The sequence below is a fragment of the Nothobranchius furzeri genome, chromosome 16, assembly GCF_043380555.1.
Source record: "Nothobranchius furzeri strain GRZ-AD chromosome 16, NfurGRZ-RIMD1, whole genome shotgun sequence".
Taxonomy (NCBI): domain Eukaryota; kingdom Metazoa; phylum Chordata; class Actinopteri; order Cyprinodontiformes; family Nothobranchiidae; genus Nothobranchius; species Nothobranchius furzeri.
Genome location: NC_091756.1, coordinates 56378295 through 56390311, shown reverse-complemented (window position 1 = coordinate 56390311; position 12017 = coordinate 56378295). Strand labels below are relative to the sequence as shown.

General features: G+C 43.0%; 1 protein-coding gene across 6 annotated transcripts in view; it reads left to right on the top strand.

The window, feature by feature from the left end:
• LOC107387348 (inactive N-acetylated-alpha-linked acidic dipeptidase-like protein 2) overlaps window positions 1-12017 on the top strand; it is a 661429-nt gene that overhangs the window by 341135 nt on the left and 308277 nt on the right. The window lies entirely within an intron of this gene.

The window sequence follows — 12017 nt, the reverse complement described above, 5'->3', positions numbered from 1 at the left end:
TGACCGTGTCCCCAGGGGCACCCTGTGGGGGACGCTCCAGGAGTATGGGGTGGGTGGCTTTCTGTTAAGGGCCATTCAGTCCCTTTACCAGAGGAGCGTGAGTTTGGTCCACATAGCCGGTAGTAAGTCGGACCTGTTCCCAGTGAGGGTTGGACTCCGCCAGGGCTGCCCTTTGTCACCGGATCTGTTCATCACTTTTATGGACAGAATTTCTAGACGCAGCCGTGGTGTGGAGTGTGTCAAGTTTGGTGGCAGGAGAATCTCGTCTCTGCTTTTTGCGGATGATGTGGTCCTCCTAGCTTCATCCAGCTCTGACCTTCAGTTCTTGCTGGGTAGGTTCGCGGCCGAATGTGAAGCGGCTGGGATGAGGATCAGCACCTCCAAATCTGAGACCATGGTTCTCGACCGGAAAAGGGTGGCTTGCCACCTCCGGGTCGGGGGAGAGGTCCTACCTCAAGTGGAGGAGTTTAAGTATCTCGGGGTCTTGTTCATGATTGAGGGTAGGAGGGATCGGGAGATCAACAGGCGGATTCGTTCGGCGTCTGCAGTGATGCGGACGCTGAGCCGATCTGTCGTGGGGAAGAGGGAGCTGAGCCAGAAAGCCAGGCTCTCGATTTACCGGTCGATCTACGTCCCAATCCTCACCTATGGTCATGAGCTTTGGGTAATGACCGAAAGAACGAGATCGCGGATACAAGCGGCCGAAATGAGTTTCCTCCGTAGGGTGGCCGGGCTCAGCCTTAGAGATAGGGTGAGGAGCTCGGACATTCGGGAGGGACTCGGAGTAGAACCGCTGCTCCTCCGGATCGAAAGGAGCCAGTTGAGGTGGTTTGGGCATCTGGTCAGGATGCCTCCTGGACACCTCCCCGGGGAGGTGTTTCGGGCATGTCCTGCCGGCAGGAGGCCCCCGGGTCGACCCAGGACACGTTGGAGAGGTTACATCTCCAATCTGGTCCGGGAACGCCTTGGGGTCCTGCCGGAGGAGCTGGTGGACAAGGCCGGGGAGAGGACGGCCTGGAGCTCCCTAGTTGGGATGCTGCCCCCGCGACCCGGACCCGGATAAGCGGCGGAAGACGACGACGACGACGACGATATGTGTATATATATGTATGTATATATATGTATATATATATATATATATATATATATATATATATATATATATATATATATATATATATATATATATGCGTGTGTGTGTGTGTGTGTGTGTGTGTGTGTGTGTTCATGCCATTATTTACATGTCTCTTTTCAGTCAAAATTTAATTAGCAAGTTAGTGCTTTTTCCTGTTTTAACTTAATTGTAGAATAAAAAAAGATCCGCAAGGAGAAAAGGAAACATCTATGATGGAATGTTATACTCAAAACTATATTTAGAAATTTGCCATACAAACACTACCAGGTTAAACATCATAAACTCTCTAATTGGAATTACATATGTGATGAAAGAAATAAGATCATCAGTTAAACATTTCAGTAAAACAGCATTATCACTGCATCCTGCTACAGCAGCACACCCATGGCTAATGATACTTACATGTATTAGCAACATCACAAATTAGCAACATTTTTCATAGACCAATAGAAGGTCTGTAGATAGTAGTCTGTTTGGTTTCTCTTTGGGCTAATTCAGACTACATGAAGCTAATGGTTTGTCAGTCATTCTGAGTCATGTTCATTTCTTGCAGTAACAGTTCGATGGATCAACTTTCAAAAAGGCATTTTTTTACAAATAAAGCTGTCACTTAATTTAGCTGATTTAACTTGGGGGCAGCTCTCAGTTCAGTGACTTGCATTACTTCACACTAATAAGATTCATAAAAGTCAAAGGCTGAGGTTAAATTCATTAATTACACCAGGCTTAACACATTTATTATTACACACCAGGGTCATGTTGGTTATTAGGCCCAAACCACTCACTTCGCAGATCTTAACCTAATTTGTCTTTCTCATCTCATCGCTGCCCTTTTTAACATGACTGAGAGACCAAAATATAATATTTGTTAATAAGGATTTACAAAACCATTGTGTGTGTGTGTGTGTGCGCACGTGCGTGCGTGTGTGTGTGTGTGTGTGTGTGTGTGTGTGTGTATACCTGTTTTACATTCAGAGGAGCAGTTTAACTGCTCATTTATTCAGAGACTTTCTCTGAACTCTGTCCTCATTTCCTTTTGTTCTTTGAGACTGCCCGCACTTCCACATCAGCATGTTCATGCATGCCTCCACACATTAGAAGCAGACAGAAAACTATAGGAAGGACATAAAGCAGACGCAGAGCCAAAAGTTGGTACAGAGAATTTTCTGGAATTTTAAGGGCTTTACAGCCTGGCGTGATAATGTTAGTTAGTTACCATCATAGCTGTTGGGTATTTTTATAATTGTACCTTTTTGAGGCCTAAAATATGCCCAATTTGTGTTATTAACACTTCATGAATCTCTGTCTGCCAACTGTGGCTGTTCATGAAAGGTTGAGCAGAGAAGCTCGTTTTAGACAAGGATGTTGATTCCAACCAAACCTCTGTACCTCTGTAACCTGAGAAGGCCCCGCCTTCTCCCCCATCCTTTGCTGAATAAAGCCCCTGGGAAACTGAGGAGACTTGGGAGTGACGGGGGAAAAGCCTCGGAGGAGGTATTTCCCTGCGTTAACTCTCCTTTATTTTGGGAACTCAGGGTAAAATGTCTTCCATGTTGTCAAGAGTGTTTATTTCAGGTTCCAGGGTTATGGAGATTAAATATTACCCCACATTTAATAAACTAACAATAGCCATTATTATGGCAGTGCATACACAAGCAATGTCAAGTGTTTTCTGTGATTTCTTGCACCACAAAAGGCCATTGACTGAAGCAAAAGCTCATGTCTCCTTTTGTTAATTGGTTAGGGGTTTAAAAAGAGACCCGAGTTCATCTTACAGCAAATTCAGCTCTTTGACAAATTAAGCAAAAATCCCCAATGCTTTAGTGCAGGGGTGTCAAACTCATTTTAGCTCAGGGGCCACATTGAGGGAAATCTAGTCCCAAGTGGGCCGGACCTATAAATTAAAAAAAAAACTTCTGGTTGTTTTCTTTGTTTTAATACAATCAATATAAAACAAGGCTGGAGCCTGAGGACAGTGTATCCAAAATAGTACAAGTACAACACCTGAAGTGTACTTGAAATTTTGAAAAAAAAAAAAAATCAATCAATAAATAAAACATTCCTTAGTGATTCAAAGAGCTTACAGATCACATGGCAAGATCAGTTCCATGCAGCACTTAAAGTATATTTGACTCATTTTACTTTACATCTTTTAGCTTTCACCAGCGCATCAATATCAGAAGTCACATCCTGAGTGGCGGCCGACTTCAGGATGTGATTCAAGTTCTTGTGTGAGCCTTGAGCGCAGCTTTGTTTTATTTATACTCATTACAGAGAAAACTTGCTCACAAAGATACGTTTATTTTCACTCTACATTGTAAAGTATCAAAATAAAGTTTTCACAACCATCTCGCGGGCCGGATTTAACCCGCTTGCGGGCCGCATCCGGCCCGCGGGCCGCATATTTGACACCCCTGCTTTAAAATAAGATCAAGTGATTTAACGTTAAGTTTTATTTAACCCACTTCTTTATAATAATCTGTCACATCTTTGCTTGAAGGACTTTCTCCACCATGTTTGTTTTGGTTTATCTCACCTAAAAAAGAGTTTAATTTTCAGTCAGTTATAGTTTAAATAATTAGTTGTGCTCATTAGAAATGTAAAACCGATAAACAGTTGATTGTTTTTGAACAGTCTTCTGTTTTGACATCAGCCACTGGACCCTTAGATGGTGTGTTTTTTCCATTTTCTCCTCCATGTTGAACCACGTGGAAGTGCCAGTGATGTCTTAAATCTTGTTTATTGGCAGCCTCTACCTGCCTTTGGACCCCACCTAAACACCGGGCCTGGCACCTGAATAAAGATTTCCTGTCATGAAACCCAAGCGCAGGCTCCCCACTTTAAAAAATTGACAAATGCAAATGGGACTGGAGAAATCAAATGTGACTAACGTGCATTGAAACAGAGAAAATCAATTGTCTCCTGAACAAATGGATGAGCTATTAAAATGATTGTGTCCTACAGGAATATATTATCCTCAGCAGCTGCCAGCAGAGGCAACAGCGGCTCATATCCCAAGTCTGCTTGGCTGAGAAAAGCACATTGTACACTCACAAAGTCAATTATATCCACAATATGCATGTGCAGAATGTGATTTATCTGCCTCCCCCCATGCTCGTAGTTCTTGCGCATTATCATTATACGAAGCACAAAGCAAGCAATAAAAACACTGGCGGCACAAAGCGAAATAAGACCATGAAGATCCACTGTTCGCACGTTTGTTTTTGAAGAGGAATGTAGAATGAAGCTGAAAGATTTGTTTAGAAAGTACATTCCCATTTTCCATATTTAATAACACAAAGGCTTTTTTTTTATTGCACAGAAATTAAAATGTTGGAGTTTAGGACATGACTTGTCTAGTCCTCAACTCATTTTCTAGTGATACTTTTAATAATCAATTAAAGCTCAGCAGCCATAATTATGATATGAAACATTGTCATGAAACAGTTGCTGCTCACTGAAGTTTGAATAAACAGTTTTTCAGCACTCTCAGTGGGCTAGGGAGTCTTCTGAAGAGACAATTCAACCCACTCATCAGATAAAGGCAGTTAGCAGGTTTCAGAGCTGTAAAAGCTCTTCATAACAACCAGAGGGTCTCTGCAGGCACAGAAAAGGTCACGCAGCATGGAAATAACACCGTTTATCTTGTTCTTTTTAAGTTTCTGAAATGCCTTTGGACCCATATTCCTAACAAAACGTGACATGCACAAAACCCATGCTCAATCCTGGTAGCTGCAAAAAAAATGTCAGCAAGACCAAATCTGTGAAGGTCAATCTGTTTGAAAATGCACAAACGTATAGATCTATTCTGTGTGTTTGTACAACATGAGTTGAGCTTGAAAATTGTTTGTGTGTGTGTGTGCAGTAGAATTTGAGAAGTTGCACACCAACACATGCAGTCTTGTAAATATAAATATGCATTTGTAAGAAAAACGTTTAACTTATAAAATAAGGTTGTATGTAACATGTTCAACTACAAGTCTCCAGGTCTGTTTCTATGCATGCTCAGCTCCAGTTACAAGTGCACAGTTCTCCTTTCACACGTCTGACTTTAGAAACATTTGTCAGGATCAATATGCTCCATAACGGGTGAGCTTGATCTGGTGCGTGTGTGTGTGTGTGTGTGTGCTTGAAGATTGGATGTGAGTGTGTGTACAGTACAATATGAGCTTGAAGATTTGAGGTGTGTGTGTGGAGTACAATGTGAGAAGCTACACACCAACACATGTTGACATAAAAATAATTATGTGCTTAAAAGAACAACTGACATGCATGTGAAATAAAATAAAGTTGTGTGTAGCATGTTCAACTACAAGTCTGTGAGCACAAGTCTACAGATCTGTATGGATCTCTACAGAAGGGTAGCCACGCTGAGCAGTGCTGCTGGAAATAACCTATAACCATCGACATATAAATATTGGACAATGGGTTTCCATAGTCTCCAATAATAAGTTTTTGTGCTAAAATGGGAGGTGGCCACCACCGCCATTTTGACCGTGTCACAGGTTCCGTCAAGCCCAGACAATTCCATAAAAGGGAAGAGAGGTGGAGCTGAGGGTGGGGCTGTAAGGCTGGGATCAACTGACGACACCCGGTCGAACTAGCTACAAGCTAACCTGAAGCTAACCCAAAGCTAATGCGGAGGTGGGAGCTAAGCTAACGGAGGTAGCGACCTAGCTACAACCGGAGTTAACTGTGCACAACACCAGAGCTTCTGAGTCAGAGATACGCCGGGCTGACCACTGGGTAAAACCGGGTGGAACACAGAGGTCTCCCGAAAGCTCCACAAGCCGGCAGCCGCACAGCAGACAAGCGCCGCTGCGATCTGAGATGCGCAGAGCTGCCGCTGGGGAGAACCGGGTGGAAAGGTTTCCATCCCAGAGCTCCACAAGCCGGCAGCCCGCGCAGCACACAGAAGCCGCGATCAGACAGAGATGAGCCGAGCTGCGGGGAGGGGAGGACGGGTGGAAAATATCGGTTTATTTGGGTTTACATTATGTTCATTTTTAGATTAGTCCAAAACAATTGGAACTCCATAACTCGTGGAATCTTAGTTTTAGACACTAATATGAACGGAAGCATGCAAATGCACAATTTTATGAAATGCTGATTCTTTATATGTAGCCTTTGTTTGTTACTTTTATTAAATTAACTGTTGTACTATCACACAAATGCTAAAAAGAGAGTGATAAGGGCACACACCTTCTAGAGTCCGAGAAGTACAAAGCACTTTATGCTGCAGTGTATCATTCATCCATTCACACACACATTCACATCCTGGTGATGATGAGCTACGATGTAGCCACAGCTGCCCTGGGGCGCACTGACAGAGGCGAGGCTGCTGAGCACACGCGCCACCGGTCCCTCCGACCACCACCAGAGGGTAGGTGGATTAAGTGTCTTGCCCAAAGACACAACAGCAGCATTCTCTGCCAGGAGCTGGACCCGGCTCTACCTCCTGAGCTACTGCTGCCCTTGGATGTTAAAAAAGTTTCCATTGAGCACATGACATCAGGATATTTGTAATTAAAGACAAGAGCTAAGAGATTCACATAAAGACACCTGACACACAACCTCACACATTTTAGTGTCCTTTGAGGTGTGTGTGTGTGTGTGTGTGTGTGTGTGTGTGTGTGTGTGTGTGTGGTGTGTGTGTGTGTGTGTGTGTGTGTGTGTGTGTGTGTGTGTGTGTGTGTGTGTGTGTGTGTGTGTTCAAAACCACAGGGAATCCTTCCAGCCACTTGGCTCATGGGTAAAGGTGTCACACACACCTACATCATAAAACACACATTACCTCCTGCTGCTGGGTCTGCTGAGTTTTGAGATGTAGCCTACCAACAACAAAACAACACAGGCGTGTACTTAGATAAGTCTGCTGAGTCTCACATTAAATATATCATATCTCACACCGAGACAGTAAACACAAAATTGCATGTTTTACATTTAAAAGTTGCTAGTTGAGATTCATTCATTCATTCATTCATTCATTCATTCTTTCATGTTTTTCAGCTTGTGTCAAACTTCAGTGATGCACAAGAGTAGGGCAGACCCTGGACAGGAAACCAGCACAGTGTCTGAAGTTTACAATCATCTGTCATTTTTCATGAACACAGGTTTTGCTACTTGATTGTTACTGTATTTGTCTGTGTTACAAATACAAAAAGCTGTTCTCACTCCTAAATCCTCCTAATGGCTGGAGAACATGGATAATTCAGAAATATGCAGATGCAGCGCCCTTGCTCCACCCCTGTTCATCACCACCAAGTAGACAGGGGGACACCAACCAACCAGGCTTATAACCATTTCTTCTCGGGTTCTCCCTGTTGTGAATCAATAATCAATCAATCAGATTTATTTATAAAGCGCTTTTCGAACAAAGTGCTTTACGAAATGACCCCAGATTCCCATAATGGGTTAAAAACATTAACAGACATGCAAGCACATGCACACGCACACGCACACACACACACACACACACACACACACACACACACACACACACACACACGCGCGCGCACACACACACACACAAGTAAAAATTATACTTGTAGCTTTCTTTGACTTCCTAACTTTTTGTTTGTGCACTGTAATTTGATTTTTTTATGCTGAGTCAGCCTTTTGTGTTTTATAATTCTGGTGTAAAGTTTTCATTTAACTTTCATGTATTTCTGTTTTGGCCCTTAATTCTGCCGCACCACTACACAAAAAATCTAAACGTTAAAACAGAGAATATAATATTTATTTAAACCCAAACGTGGTTTAAAGACTATCTAAAACATTTTAAAAACTCTTTCTGTGTTTCTTGCATATCCAGCTGTTTCCCCAACCTTTGCAGTGATTTTGAGACGTATTTTATTTTCACACCCACTTATTGTATAGCCCTGAGTTTTTCACCAGAAGGATGAAATGCCAGCCAATCCAATTTCTACTCGTCTTTATAAGTGAACCTTTGAGTCAAGCCCTCTCAGACTCAAAACAATAAAGAGAGTAAACATCAAGAACCAAACAAACAGGGCGAGAATCAAATAAGGCTCAGATCAATTTTTATTGGCATTTCTTTTCTGCAATTAGGAAAACGAGAATAACGGATATTGAAAATTCTCAAAGGTTTTCAGATTGCTTGAGGAGGAAAAAAAAGAAAGCATGTTTTAAACATCTAGCACACTTCCGAGTATTCACATTGTTGCTTCTTTTTTTTTTGTCTCTAAGGTAGAAATGCAAGAACATGACCCAGATGTTTATTTATCCAGGATGAACCTATTCAAGATTCAAAACATCTGTTGAGTTTTTGGCCAAAACAGGCAGGGTGTCTAGACTCATTATATAAAAGTACATAATAATAACAATAATAATAATAATAATAATAATAATAATAATAATAATAATGCAATGCAATCCAAAAGCACATTTTAAAACAGCATTAGAGCTGACCAAAGTGCTGAACAGCATAAAAACAAGCAACAAAAATAAGTTGAAGAGATTAATAAAACAAGTATAGGAAAATACACTAAAACAGCAATCATGACATACTGGTGAACATAATAAAGTCAATGATTGAAGGTGAGGATAAAATAATTAGAGGGGAGGGGCTTGTCTATCATGCAGAGGGAGAGTGTTCCACAGCTTAGAGGCAGCATGCGAAGAAGCACGCTCTCAGTAAGCTTTAATAATAACAATAATAATTATAATAATAATAATAATAATAATAATAATTTTAACAAATGTATTTTAGTTTTTTAAGCACTTTTCACACACATTCACACACTGCTTAGCCAGAGCTGCCCTAGGGCTGTCTGATGGAGGCGAGGCCATCAGCCTCTCCGACCATCACCAACTAAGGCAAGTTGGATGAGGTGTCTTCCCCAAGGACACAACAGCAGAGTACCCTGAAGGGAGCTGGGATTGATCCCGCCATCGTCTGATCACTGAGGCCTTGTCCACACGTAGCCGGTGCCAAAACGTAGATATTTTTCTACGTTTTGGCCTGTCATCCACACGAAAACGGATCTTTTTAAAAACTCCGGCCAAAGTGAAGATCTGCGTTTTCTACGTTTTGGGTGTCTGCGTGTGGACAGACAAAACCGGAGTTTTAAGGTCCGCAACGTCACTTTCCGCGACAAAAAAAATGCTGACATCACGTGTGCGACCTGTGTTTACACTAGCCGACAGCATGGATGCCCTCAGAGCTGCTGAGCTCTGTCACTACCCGGTCCATCAATAGTCCAAGCGCTTTTTGCTTGTTTGTTTTTGCAAGCGGAATTACTGCTCCTTGCGGAAGACCACAGACGAAGGACGAGGTTAAGAACGGGGGAAGTACTGCCGCCTACAGGTCTGGCATGTCCTTAACGACGTATTTATCCGGGTACGTGAGGACAGAGTTTGTTTTTAAAACGAGGTGGTGTGGATGCAAGTTTTTGGAGGGGCGGATATTTGTTTTAAAAAAAAACCCGGCTATGTGTGGACTAGGCCTAAGCAGTGCACATACAAGAAATAAAAAAGAGCAATATCAGCAATTAGATTAGTGTCTAATGTCAATAAATCATCATTATTAAATGTTGTCATAAAATCATATCAAACACCATTTTATATTATCTTCAGAAATGCTTAAATTACGTTTTAAAATGCCATCAATAAAATAAAATGAACACCATCATAAAATCCTCCCAACAAAGCAACCAGACAGACTTTCCATCCAAACCTTTCAGCTTTTTTTAATACAAAATGATCGATGAAAGCATCACACAAGTGGTGTGGGCCACTTGATTTTCATTCCGTGCATGTACTCTAACATAGGTTTTGTGATTAGAAACATCAGATTGCCACAGGTGTTTCAGTCATGCCTTTTAACTATGGAACATGAATGTGTGTTACACAACCTCATGCTAGCTATCAACAGAAAATTGTGAAGCATCGTTATTTTCATCCACAAAAGATCAAAAACCCATTTTGCTCAATTCAGGCTTGTGCTGCCCTCCAAGGCCTAAAGAATATCTGAAGTTCATAAGAAGAGCTTAACAACGACTACGTTATATGGAATGAATTAATGGGACTCATTGAAGTCTTGAATGCAGTTTTCAGTTATTTGTGTCTGCAAGACTGGTTGTACGACACTATGTGTTTTTAATCATGTAAATGTGATTATGAATATAAAAACACTGTGTAGATAGGGATTTTACATGAATACAGTGCGTCTGTGTGTGTGTGTGTGTGTGTGTGTGTGTGTGTGTGTGTGTGTGTGTGTGTGTGTGTGTGTGTGTGTGTGTGTGTGTGTGTGTATGTGTGTGTGTGTGTGTGTGTGTGTGTGTGTGTGTGTGTGTGTGTGTGTGTGTGTGTGTGTGTGTGTGTGTGTGTGAGTGACTACTTTTTTGTTGTTTTTTTTGTCCTGTCCAGCTGTGAAGCAAACAGAATTGATTTCTGAATGCTGGTAACAAGCCTTACAGATTTACTCTCAGGTGAAGCTCAAAGATTCTGCTTTTAGTGTCACACCTTATACTTAAAACTTTATTGTTATTGTTTTTGAATGCTTTTAATTCCGACCAGACACAGAGTCAGAGGTGAAAGAGAAAGGAAGAGACAAAAGGTGTGTGTGTGTGGGTGGGTGGGGGGTCCACAAAAATAATAATGAACAAGAGTCTGCTTACAGACCTGAAATAAAAAATGGGACACAACAATACAACAAGATCAAGCAATCACTGTGTCAACATTGTTTAACTGAACAATCACACGATAATAAATCACAGTGCACTAAGTTTCTCACCATAGCCTTAAGACCTGCGTTGGACGTGCCCAAGCCCATACTTTTGAGAGCACCATGTGAGCACCTGTGTGTGTACACGCGCTTGTTTATGTAAGGTTTATCTATAGGAGCGTCCAATAGAGTGTGTGAGGGGCCACAGATATGCCCCCTAAAGATGTGCAGGAGACGGAGGGTGCTCCAAGTCCCAGAGATCCGGGAGCTGCCCCAGAGCACAGGAACCCCAGGGAGACTGCGACCAGAAAAGACCCCGCCCCCCTCGAGAGGCGCAGAGGATCGCCCCGGGGGCCACAACCAGCAGCCGGCAGAGTCCCGGGAGATATCGGCGGCAAGCCCACAGGCCCGCCCGCAGCCTCCCACCCCCTAGCCGGCCGAGCCCGGCACCCAGGGGTGAACACCCCCGCCGGGGACCCAGCAGAGCCCAGGGACCCAGACCTCACCAGGCAGCCACCGGGATTGGTCAGTCAGACGCCAAAAATCTTAAACTCCCTGACTCGGGAGCCACGACCCAGGCAGACCAAGGCACCACACCCCACACCAGGTGTGGCAGGGGGAGGGGAGACGAAGGTCTATATCATCACAAGAAGTCCCAGGAGAAGGGAGGAGTCAAAGGCCCTCCTGACATATACAGTCATACACAAACACAGTCACACACTCCCTCCCTCATGCTCACACATGCACATACAACCAAAGACTTACAAAAATGCACGCCGGACACCCACTCATGCTCCCCATACACACCCTATTCACTCTGGTCCCGGTACTTCTGCACATGGGGTACAACCATCACCGGTTACCAGAGTTTGACCCTTTCTGCTGGGGTGCTGATGAGCAGGATCCCCCGCCCGACGCTGAGCACAGCAACCCACCACCCCAGACCCCAATCGGACAGCTGGATCTCCCTCCTAGCCTCCAGCCCCAGGAAGACAAGCGTGCGTGTGACTACTTAATTATAGTAGCAGAACAAGATGACAGATCCTAGACAATATTAATTCAATTTTAAAATTCCAATTGTAATATGTTAATACATAAATATTAAAACCCCACTTGTTTAGCTACACATGAGTTACGTGATTAATAAGCAGTTGTAATTAACTGCAGTGATGTGCAATGCTGTCAACTAGACTA